At 37.1% G+C, this 12645-nt stretch overlaps 1 protein-coding gene across 1 annotated transcript in view; it reads left to right on the top strand.

Annotated features, from left to right (window-relative positions):
- The first annotated feature begins 5034 nt into the window (after positions 1-5034).
- The window catches only part of nck1b (NCK adaptor protein 1b), a 93225-nt gene continuing 85614 nt past the window's right edge, over positions 5035-12645 (top strand). Inside the window, exons 1-2 of the mRNA XM_022673384.2 lie at positions 5035-5200; positions 11093-11269. The gene's annotated coding sequence lies outside the window, so the exon portion shown is untranslated. The remainder of the gene's footprint in view (positions 5201-11092; positions 11270-12645) is intronic.

Here is a 12645-nt window from a genome sequence, read left to right on the forward strand (position 1 = left end):
TGGTGGTCTATCCAATACTTTTGAGATTTTGGGGGCATTGGGGAGTTGGGAATGAGGTGGGATGGTGATCATACTCCAACATCCTGACCTCACTAACACTGCTCTTGTTAATGATTTCAATCAAATCCTCACAGCAGTGTTTCCAAATCTAGTAAAAAGCCTTCTTCCTTGGACAGTTGAGACAGTTACTCCAACAAAAGCAGGATAAACTCTTTTAATATCCTTAAATAAGCAGGTGTCCCAGTACTTTTGTCCATATAGTGAACAGTACTGCAGTATACTGAGTACAGTTTATTTGCTTGAGGCAGGAACATTTCTGCATTTCTGTTCCCCTTCAAACACAGCTTGTTCTGTGCTGGCTGTGTTATCTTCAGTCTCTTCTGCTGCTGCTGCTGACGTTTTGCGCCTGCTGTCATGCTGATGGCCTGCGGCAGGCGCTCAAATGAAATTCACGCCATCCTCAGCACTCCCACAGCTGCCTCGGCTACTCCAGCAGCCCACAGCCCTGCCATCCTTTTCTGATTGGCCTTTTTTTTCTCCACCACCACCACAAGCCAAAGCGATTTAGTCTCTGTTCAGCTGCTGGCACCATGCCTGTGTAAGAGCAGTGCTGGTATGACTGCAGTGGTGGAAATGACCAATGGGGTGCTCAAAGGATTTGTTCATTTCATGGTAATGACTGTAACAAGGCCTTTGCCCACCTGCTCCACCAGGCGGCACTTCAGAGACGGGCTGCTCCTCTGTGGTTGAGATGCTGATACTGATCTCTCTGTGTTCTCTCAGTGTTTGGCCTCTTGGGAGCAGAGTGGAGCTGAGCTGCTGAACAGGAATCTGTAGATTCTCACACTTTGTGTTCAGTTTAGTCAGAGTTATGTACAGGTATGCAGTGCTGTGTGTGTTGCATGAATGCTATACTGTACCGTATAAGGATACATCAATACATGATTACTGGGCTTAAAATGACAAGATATATTTTATTGCTATAAAGAATACATTGGAATATTATATAAGACCAATAATGGTCAATAATGGTTACTAATTAGCTTGTAAATGCCTTAAAAATCATTAATAATCAGTTATAACACATACGTAGAAAGGGCAACAATGACCTGTTGTTTGCCAAATAGTGAACCCACAGCTATCTATATTGTTGCCTTTTCTACGTATGTGTTATAACTGATTATTAATGATTTTTAAAGCATTTACAACCTTATTAGTAACCATTAATAAACTAATAGTAAACCATTTATAAACCCTTTATGAAGGTAGTCTTATTTTAAAGTGGTACCCCAATCTGTACTTTTGGCAGTGTGGGCAGTGTGCGAAATCCTGCTGGAAAATGAAATCTGCATAATCTCCATAAACGTTGTCAGCAGAGGGAAGCATGAAGTGTTGTAAGATTTAAAAAAAAAAAAGTATTTTTAATTTTAATGCCTTCCATGATGTATTTACAGTACACACGTGACACTGTGGACCGAAGAACATTAAATCCCTGCACAACTTCAGAAATGGAACATTAGACATGTAGAAATTCCAAAGTCATGAGATAACACTTTGAACACATGGTCAATTTACTGTAAAAACAGTTATCTCATATCTTTTTAGCATGCCAATGTAATAATATTGTCTTACAATATATATTTTTTGTGTGTCAGCAGATCATTGAATCAATTAGCAATATGAAATATTATTTCAAAAATCACAATTTAACAATGATTTCCACTGTTTTTTCGTGCAGGTCTTCTCAATATGGTTCAGGCTAATCAGAGGGAAGCATGAAGTGCTGTAAGATTTTGTAGGAAAACAAAACTGCACTGACTTATACTCATTAGACTTGATAATAAAACACAGTGGATCAACACCAGCAGATGACATGTCTCTCCAAACCATCACTGACCATCAGTAAATTTTGCATTTCATTTATAAATCAAGGGAGCAGAGTCTGGTGGAAGAGTAAAGAGACACACAGTCCAAACTGCTTGAAGTCTAGTGAGAAGTTTCCACCAATCAGTGATGGTTTAGAGGAGAGACATGTCATCTGCTGGTGTTGGTCCACTGTGTTTTATTATCAAGTCAGTGCAGTTTTGATTTCCCTCAAAATCTTACAGTACTTCATGCTTCCCTCTGCTGCTGACAATTTTTATGAAGATGTGGATTTCAATTTTCAGCAGGAGATGGCACACTGCCCACACTTCCAAAAGCACCAATTGGTCTTATATAATATTCTAATTTTCTGAGATACTGATTTGTGTGTTTTCATTGGCTGTCATAAAAGTCATAATCTTTAACCATAAAATAATTACACCATAAAGTAGTTTTATCACTAATATAATTTTTTTCACATTTTAAAGTGAATTACTTTTCAGTGATATTCTAATTTTTTTTGAGGTGCACCTGTAATTAATACTTACAAATTAATTACGTACAAATACTTTTTGCCACATGGTGTACATCTTCCTTAACATTCACCCCCTGGTGTTGTCACCCATTAAATAGGCTGCTTTGCAAACAGGCCTATAATGCGTAATAGCAAGGCTGTAAAAAACAGGCTGTAAATCACAGTTGTTGTTGTCACCATGTTGGCTCATATTTGTGCATGTGGTTGGGTTATGTAAATGATAATGTGCCAAAAGCTTTTACGGATGGAGCAAAATTAGCATTTTAATTTTATAACCTCGAGCTAAAATTCATTAAATCTTCTCTCCACGTCTTTCTGATTAGGATTAGCTCACAGCTAATTAGCTCAGGCTTTATTACAGTGACTCTTCATGTTCCAGACTGTATGAACGGTTCATATGGTTCATACACAGTGTTCATACGTAGCACTATGCTGAGCATGTGTGTGTTTGGGGGAGGTTGGGGGGGGGGGGCTCTAGGACATGTACAGTGGGTCCATCTGTTTGTGCAGGAAACAGATTGCATCCTGGAGTGTGTTCTGCGCCCCTCCATTCGACTCCCTCGATTGTAAGAGGTCGAGGTGTGTATGAACAATATCGCTCACGGATGAGTGAAGATACAGTCAAAACAAATGCAACGATCAACAAGTACGTATTTCTGTTTAATTTAATGGCAAGCGGACAGAGAATAGAGTGGTGGAGGGATGACATGCCGGGTCTATCAAACAGGAAAGATGCTGTAATAACTGGGGTCAAACATGTAGGATATGGCATATTGCCTTATAATGATAACATGACACATAGTCATGCCACATGAAACAGGCCTGCTGCAGAAGCCTCATTTAAACTGATTTGATTTCTTGTCACATTAAATGTGGAGATCTTCAGTCACTCTTTGACATTAAAATGGAAAGTCTGATAAATAAGGCACATAAATAACAAAATAAATTAATAAATATTTAAATAAACAAAGAAACTAATAAATGAAGTTAAATATATAGTGCCTTTCTTGAAACCCAAGGACGCTTAACAATTAATAAGTTTTTACACACAACCATTCATACCCTGCACTCATCCACACACCGATGAGAAGCAGCAGCCAATAGCGCACAGCATACTCTCAACCGGAAACAACCCCAAAGTCCAACTGGAGAACTGCATCGCGCACTACAGCATTTACCCAGGACAGAGCGCCACACATACCTATACATACAGTACATATACAAATCAATTTAGATTTTTTTAATTTTCAATTGTTTTTTCTGGGCAATTTGGAGTATCCCATTTTCTTGATCTTCATTAAGGTTTGGAAAGCTGTAATAATTAATGGTTGGATTTGCTTCTAACAAAACCCTCCATAAAAAGACTATCATCTACTCAACAGAAATTGATTATGCAGAAGAGGTGCTCATTTCTAGTCCTGGAGACCTCCTCTCACCAATTATACGTTGTGTTGTTAGAAAATATAGAAAGTAGTGAATAAATACTGCTTACAGTACACTTTAGTGTAGTTTTTTTTCCAACTAGCTTTAAGGTGTACACAATATGCACATCAATACGCAAAGTAGTATATTTACAACATAATTCAAATGTATTAAAAAGGTGTTTAAAAAACACATACTTAAATCTACTTAAGTTTGCAGAAGTTGTACGAAATAAACTCTCAAAAGCTGCCAAAGCAACAAATAAAAAGTTTACAACAAGTATGTATGTTTATAGTAATAATATAAACAGTCAAATATACTTCTTTACATACAGCTCTGGAAAAAATAAAGAGACGACTTCAGTTTCTGAATCAGCTTTTTTTATTTAGCTATTTATAAGTATATGTTTGAGTAAAATGAACATTGTTGTTTTATTCAGTAAAATACGGACAACAGTTCTCCCAAATTCCAAATAAAAATATTGTAATTTCAAGATTCAGATCCTTTTTTTAATCACAGTTTTCATGCATATTGGCATGTTCTCCTCCACCAGTTTTACACACTGCTTTTGGATAACTTCATGCCACTCCTGGTGCAAAAATTCAAGCAGTTCAGCTTGGTTTGATGGCTTGATTATGTTCCAGAGGTTTTCAATGTGGTAAAATGGAAGAATCTCATAATTTTCAAGTGGCCTCTTATGTTTTTTTCCAGAGCTTTAATTTTGCACATATGCATATTTCCATTTACATAGATATATAACATGTAAGCCACGTGCAAACTGTGTAACATTAAATATTAAAGCTGAGTAAATAAATGAATAAAGGTTTGTTGAAAAAAAAATAGTTTGTTGCCAGAGGGCAACATTATGCCATAGAAAGAGGGTTAAAAAAAACCTTTCCATTGGAAACAAACCTGAAACATGCAGCAGGGCCACGCATCTTTATGATTGACGTACAAATTAGCCAATAAGGGGCGTTCTCTCTCGCTGACAACCAATGAGAATCGAGTCTGAGCGTTCTGACTCCACCCAGTGACAAAAGTTAGCAAGAGGCGGGAATAAGCGTGTAGTGGTCTTTAATGATAGACGCGGGAATCTTCAAATGAGAGGATCTGCTTTTCCATACGCGAACCAATGAGAGTCGGGACTGAATCGGTGGCTTTCCAATGGGAAGTTAGATAGCGGTTGGGGGGCGGGGCTTTGTCCCGCTGGATGTGCTGGAATAGCGTCCCATAAAGGCGAGTGACGGTTGGCTGTAGAGCAGGAGGGCAGCGTTAGCTGAATGTTTAATATAGCGCTATTATTATTGTTTTCTGGATGTTTATGGTTCATAAATCGTGTGAATAAACGTGGGCAATATATTCGGAGAGGCTGGTTTGAAGGTAAGACCTGGAAAAGGTTTATTTAGTAGCTTATTTGAGGCTGTGGTTTGGTTGGATGGCTGTAGTAGTTAGCTAGCTGAGATGCTAACCGCAGACCCCGCTGCTGTTTCTAGCTTTAGTATGAGAAAAACAGGGAAACGGGGTCTTGCTGGGATTAAACCGGATTAAAACGTGTTTTTCTAAATTAAATACACTTTATCGGTCTGTAAATAAGATGGTAAGATGTATGAGAGATGGAGTAGAGGTGAATCACGCCGGCCTGGCACCGTTTAAATCACGGGCTGCTCTGTTTTGTGTTGGTTAGCTGTCATGCTAACCATCATTGCCACTGTTCACTGACCTCAAGCTATTCCTATATACCTACTGTAACTAGGGGTGGGCAGTATTATATCGTATACAATATATCGTCACACAGAAATATCATGGTATTAAAAATCCATGTCGTGATAATAGGGCTGTTCTGTCTTAAAAGTAGTCTATTATTTACTGTGAAGCTTTAAGTGTAACTTAAAAATACCCTGAAATATCGTGATATTATTTTAGAGCCATATCGACCACCCCTAACAGTAACTATAGCTAATGTTACCTATTAACCCATATCTCCCATGTCTTTTATTTAGACATTTCTATATGTTATCCTTAAATTTCATAGCTAAACTATTCCAGTATTATTAGACCAAAATGAGTGAGGCACTAAATAAATATTGGTTGTTGACCTGTGCTGTGTTTTTACTGCCAAATACCAACCACATATCATCACATTAAAGTGTATATATAAGCTATATAGATATATTTAACCTCTCATTTCTGCTGTTAACGCCATATATTTCTATATGAGCTATTCAGGATGTATTCAGATTAGACCCAGCTATGAATCATGTGTAATACAGGATGTTTCATTATATTGCTTAGCTAAAATCTTAGTGAGGATCTAAGTAAATATAAGTTGTTGACCTGTGCTGTGTTTATCCTGTCAAATACCAAATATCACATTAAACTAAAGATGAACTAGTTATACACATTTAACCTCTCATTATACAGACTAGACCTAGTTATACAGTTGTGGTCAAAAGTTTACATACACTTGTAAAAAAACATAATGTTATGGCTGTCTTGAGTTTTCAATAAGTTCTACAACTCTTATTTTTCTGTGATAGAGTGATCGGAACACATACATGTTTGTCACAAAAAACAGTCATAAAATTTGGTTCTTTCATAAATTTATTATGGGTCTGCTGAAAATGTCACCAAATCTGCTGGGTCAAAAATATACATACAGCAACAAAAATTGTCAATTTTGGTGATGTAGCGAGTTGTGTCAATCAGATTAGCTTCATGTCATGGCCTCTTCACTTCTTGTAAGTGATTCTGATTGACTACAGCTGTTGACTTCTCATGAGCCCATTTAAATAGGGCTCATTTGACCCAGTGATTAGACTCAGCTACAAAAGCTACAATGGGAAAGTCAAAGGAACTCAGTGTGGATATGAAAAAGCGAATTATTGACTTGAACAAGTCAGGGAAGTCACTTGGAGCCATTTCAAAGCAGCTACAGGTCCCAAGAGCAACTGTGCAGACAATTATACGCAAGTATAAAGTGCATGGAACAGTTGTGTCACTGCCACGATCAGGAAGAAAACGCAAGCTATCACATGCTGCCGAGAGGAGATTGGTCAGGATGGTCAAGAGTCAACCAAGAATCACCAAGAAGCAGGTCTGCAAGGATTTGGAAGCTGATGGAACACAGGTGTCAGTCTCCACAGTCAAGCGTGTTTTACATCGCCATGGACTGAGAGGCTGCCGTGCAAGAAAGAAGCCCTTGCTCCAGAAAAGGCACCTTAAGACTCGGCTGAAGTTTGCTGCTGATCACATGGACAAAGATAAAACCTTCTGGAGGAAAGTTCTCTGGTCAGACGAAACAAAAATTGAGCTGTTTGGCCACAACACCCAGCAATATGTTTGGAGGAGAAAAGGTGAGGCCTTTAATCCCAGGAACACCATGCCTACTGTCAAGCATGGTGGTGGTAGTATTATGCTCTGGGGATGTTTTGCTGCCAGTGGAACTGGTTCTTTGCAGAAAGTAAATGGGATAATGAAGAAGGAGGATTACCTCCAAATTCTGCAGGAAAACTTAAAACCATCAGCCATCAAGGTTGGGTCTTGGGCGCAGTTGGGTGTTCCAACAAGACAATGACCCAAAACACACATCAAAAGTGGTAAAGGAATGGCTAAACCAGGCTAGAATTAAGGTTTTAGAATGGCCTTCCCAAAGTCCTGACTTAAACCCCATTGAGAACATGTGGACAGTGCTAAAGAAACGGGTTCATGCAAGAAAACCATCACATTTAGCTGAACTGCACCAATTCTGTCAAGAAGAGTGGTCAAACATTCGACCTGAAGCTTGCCAGGAGCTTGTGGATGGCTACCAAAAGCGCCTAGTTGCCGTGAAAATGGCCAAGGGACATGTAACCAAATACTAATGTTGCTGTATGTATATTTTTGACCCAGCAGATTTGGTGACATTTTCAGCAGACCCATAATAAATTTATGAAAGAACCAAATTTTATGACTGTTTTTTTGTGACAAACATGTATGTGTTCCGATCACTCTATCACAGAAAAATAAGAGTTGTAGAACTTATTGAAAACTCAAGACAGCCATAACATTATGTTTTTTTACAAGTGTATGTAAACTTTTGACCACAACTGTACATCATGTGTGATACAGTATATTTCATTACAAAAATATTTAGTGAGGCACAAAATAAAAATGGGTTGTTGAGTTGTGCTGTATTTATCATGCCAAATGTCATTTACAAAGTAAAGCTAACCTATACACATTAAAAAAAAAATCTGCTGTGTGATATGTTCTCATCTATATTTCATAAAAGTGTTTAAGAATATACTCAGACCACATTTAGTGAGACACTTTTTTTTCACATTTAGTGAGACACATATTTTTATATATTTATCTTATGTTTGTCCTGTTAAATGGCATCACATTAAAGTAGTTCAGTAAATCAACATGATTTCTAAAACCACCAACCAGTTGTTGAGAAATGATGCTTCAGACATCATGTTATTGAGACCGTAATGGCAATTGGACCTTTATTCTTTTTTCATGACATTTTGAGTTCAGATGTCATGATATTGAACTGCTGCAATGTGAGTTTTTAAGAATAACTGAAGTTATTTGACGGGATAGGCTTAAGACACATCTCATGAAGTCTCTTAGTCATATTAAGTGGTAGAGAGAGTTTTAAAGGTCATAACTTTAGTACTACACTAATACGTTTGCTATTATTACTTGCAATAATAGCAACTTTTTAGTTGGTATTTCAATACAAGCCTCATTTCAATGCTAACAGTCTTCAGATGTTGTTTAGACTGTGTAGGCACCTATCCTTTATTTACTGAGGCTCTAAACATGGGATGTGGACCTGGTGCTGTCTTTATCCTGCCAAATAACATCAGTTTCTCTTTAACCGCACATTACAGCAGTCTCAGTATCGTGATGTCTGGGCTCAAAATTGAAAAAATCATCCCCATTTGATATTATGGTCTGAGTAGCCTCATTTCTCATCAACTAGTTGGTGTTTAATTGGAACTTGGGGTCAAACAATGAGCTCCACAGGTCATTTATTGGATACATCGTTTTTATTATTATGTAGCATAATGTGGACATCTAGATTGATGAATCAAGTGTTTGGAGAATGAAAAAACAGAACTTATTCAGAGCTGTGAGCTCTGGTTGGTACACATTACACAAAGTCTTCTTTTAATATAAGCTGGTAAATATAGGTTGTAAACTGCTTGGTGTTAAACAGGAACCTAGGCTCAAAAGAATGCCTCCCTTGCCCTTTAGTTACCTTGCTCTGTTTCATGTGGCACAATGTAGACATTTACATTAGTGAATAATGCTGTTGGAGAGCAAAAACTAGAATTGAACAGTTAGACTATTGGTTAAACCAGACCTCATCTAACTACTGTATATTGGATACAAAAATAATAATCATTATGGAAGTCAAAACATCTATGCAAAGAAAGATAATGTGTTAATGGTAGTGCAAGCATCACTATACTTGTGTCAGTTAATATGCTTTTAAAACTCTTAAAAAAAACTTAAAAGATGCTTTTGGTGAAGTCATATAGTTTTTGTTTTTCAGGGGAAGGGTTTAGTGTGATCCATGCTCTACCATTAAAGATGTTTTGACTGCCAATAGGATTATTATTTTTTTTGTTCTGAAAAGAGGATTTTATAACAATCAAACCAAAAAAACAGTGCGTTAAGCCTAGATGTCTAGTCAACACAAAAAAGTAGACATGCCGTTTCAGAGGTCGTGTTAATTTAGCTGTTGAAATACTGTTAATGTGGTTATATTTCGCAGGATAAACACAGCACAGATGACCAGCCTATATTTTTTAATTGCTCACCAGTTGTGGTCTGATTGTATGTGGACATTATACAATACAGGTAATATGTAATAAAAACGTAGAGAAATATCTAATAGTGGAAATAACTCTTAACACTCTGTCTACCAGTTAATATGGTTGAGCATTACTCTAATTCTACAAAATTTCTATCAGTTAAAGTGGTTAGCCATCAAACTAAAGTCTTTCTACCAATTAATATGATTGAGCATTACTTTAAACACTCTGTCTACCAGTTAGTACGGTTGAACATTACTCTGTACACTGTCTACTAGTTAATATGGTTAAACATAACTCTGTACACTATCTACCAGTTAATATAGTTGAACATTACTTCGAACACTGTTTACCAGTTAATACTGTTGGGCATTACTCTGTACACATTGTCTACCAGTTAATATGGTTGAACATTACTCTGTACACTCTGTCTACCAGTTAATATGGTTGAGCATAACTCTAATTCTACACAATTTCTATTAGTTAAAGTGGTTAGCCATCAAACTAAAGTCTTTCTACCAATTAATATGATTGAGCATTACTTTAAACACTCTGTCTACCAGTTAGTACGGTTGAATATTACTCTGTACACTTTGTCTACCAGTTAATATGGTTGAACATTACTATGTACACTTTGTCTACCAGTTAATATGGTTGAACATTACTATGTACACTTTGTCTACCAGTTAATATGGTTGAACATTACTTCGAACACTGTCTACCAGTTAATATGGTTGAACATTACTATGTACACTTTGTCTACCAGTTAATATGGTTGAACATTACTCTGTACACATTGTCTACCAGTTAATATGGTTGAACATTACTTCGAACACTCTTTACCAGTTAATGTGGTTGAACATTACTCTATTCGAACTGTCTACCAATTAATCTGGTTGAATATTACCAGTCTTTCTGTCAGTTAGTATGGTTGACTGTCACATTAAACACTCTGTCAATCTGGTACCCTTGGTTGAACACTCTCTGAACCAGTTAAGGAAAAACTGGGTCCAAAAGCATGACTGTTTTTGGAATATGGTCAGTGATTAACTGATGGCGTCATTCTGAATACTGTTAACTGGTAGATAGAGTACTCAGTGTGAACCTGAACCTGAATCTTTATGTTTTCGTGTTTTGACTAGAGTTTGGATTATTCTCATTCTTACTTCCTCCGTTAAACAGAGAATCTCTGATAAGATGACTTTTCAGTGTGTGGAAAATAAAAGCTCCACATTTGTTATTAGGGAAAACATTCATTTCCTAAGCCAGTCCAGACCATGCTTTTCAGTGTGGTTTACAGCCTATATTTAACGCACTGCCAGACTGTGTGTGATGTGTACCAACCAGAGCTCTCAGTCCTGATTAAATCCTGTATTCGTTCTCCGAAAGCATGATTCATCAGGCCATGTCGTTTAACCATCCTGAAAATTGCTGGTGTGAGGTCTTACTTTGTTTCCTTCTGCAGTTGCAGTCTGGCACTCTTGATGCGCATTTCAGTCTGACCAGTCAGTCCAAACGGCGAGGCTGGATGTGTGAACACAGCCCACCATGTGCAGTCAGCGATAACTCAGAACGGAAGAGGAAACCACAGAGTATCATCATTTTCTCTTAATAGGACTTCGATCAGGACATCTCTCAGAAGGTAATTTTAGAATTCCTTTTTATGTCACATCATCTTCAGTCATGGGTATTGAGGTGTCACGAGGCATAGTATACACACAAACAGCGTGTCTACGCCAACCCACCCCACCTCACCTACCCACTCATATTAGTCATAATCATGTTTTTTTTTTTTTTTTTATCAGACAGTCTCTTGCCTGGGGTGCTTTTTGCTCAGTCAGGCACGTAGCTTTCTTTAAAGCAAGGCAGACAAAGAAATTGAGACAAAAATGTTGAGATTCAGGCTTTGTGTAATTATATATAATTACTTCAGTTTTTAACGTGTGCAAAATGTGACGAAATGTAAAAATATTTTTGCCTGCGTTGTTTTAATTCTTTAATAACATGCCTACATTGTTGATTATGGTAAACTTTGATTATTCACTTTGATCATTGGTCATTTCATTCCTTACATTTAAGCCAAAGTACATTTTAAGCTGTTGATTCTCCTCTTGTGAGGGTGAAAACATTCTTCGGTCTTAATCATTGCCACTTGGTGTTCTGCTTACAGCAGAGTAACGCTTAGAAGAATTGTATGATTAAGCAATAATGCATGAGAAGGAGTGCTATATCGTGTAATATTGCGGTCGTGGGCATGAGGCCACAGGCCGAGTGCTGTAGATTAGCACAGCAGTGCCATTATTACACGTTACCTCGAGTGTATTATTGCGATTTATACCACAGTTTCATTATCTCTGTTTATTAAAAGATTTTGAGTTAAAGAGGACGAGAAAATAGGATCTGTTTGGTTATAAACACTCCACAAGTTAAAATAGATCCATTGCTGCTGTGTGGTTTGGATTGAAAGCGCTTTATCATTGCTAGGTTACCTGTATGTGGTGGAGTAATACATGGAGAGCTTTGGTTACAGTGCATTACCAGCTGATAATGGCACTCATAGAACGCCTCTCAGCCAATCACATTGCAGAGTCGGAACTAACTGTGGTATAATGCTGTGTAACCTGACTCATTAGTGTAAAACCCTATAAATGATTGCTGTGCTGCCTCAGTCTAAATGCTTCTCCTTTATATCTAAGCTGTGTGTGCATTTACACATTTGTATCAGCAATAGTTGCAGGTTAAAAATAGCTGAATGTTTTCACTAAAAGGGTGTGAGCCATATGGCCCTAAAATAATAACAATATATATATATATATATATATATATATATATATATATATATATATATATATATATATATATATATATATATATATAAAAGAAAATGGAATATCATTGGAAAGTTACATTATTTCAGTAATTCAGTTCAAAATCTGAAACTCATATATTATTATATAGATGTATTAGACACAGAGTGATCTATTTTAAGAGTTTATTTTATTTCTTTTATTGTTGATG

Source organism: Astyanax mexicanus, chromosome 6, assembly GCF_023375975.1.
Source record: "Astyanax mexicanus isolate ESR-SI-001 chromosome 6, AstMex3_surface, whole genome shotgun sequence".
Classification (NCBI taxonomy): domain Eukaryota; kingdom Metazoa; phylum Chordata; class Actinopteri; order Characiformes; family Acestrorhamphidae; genus Astyanax; species Astyanax mexicanus.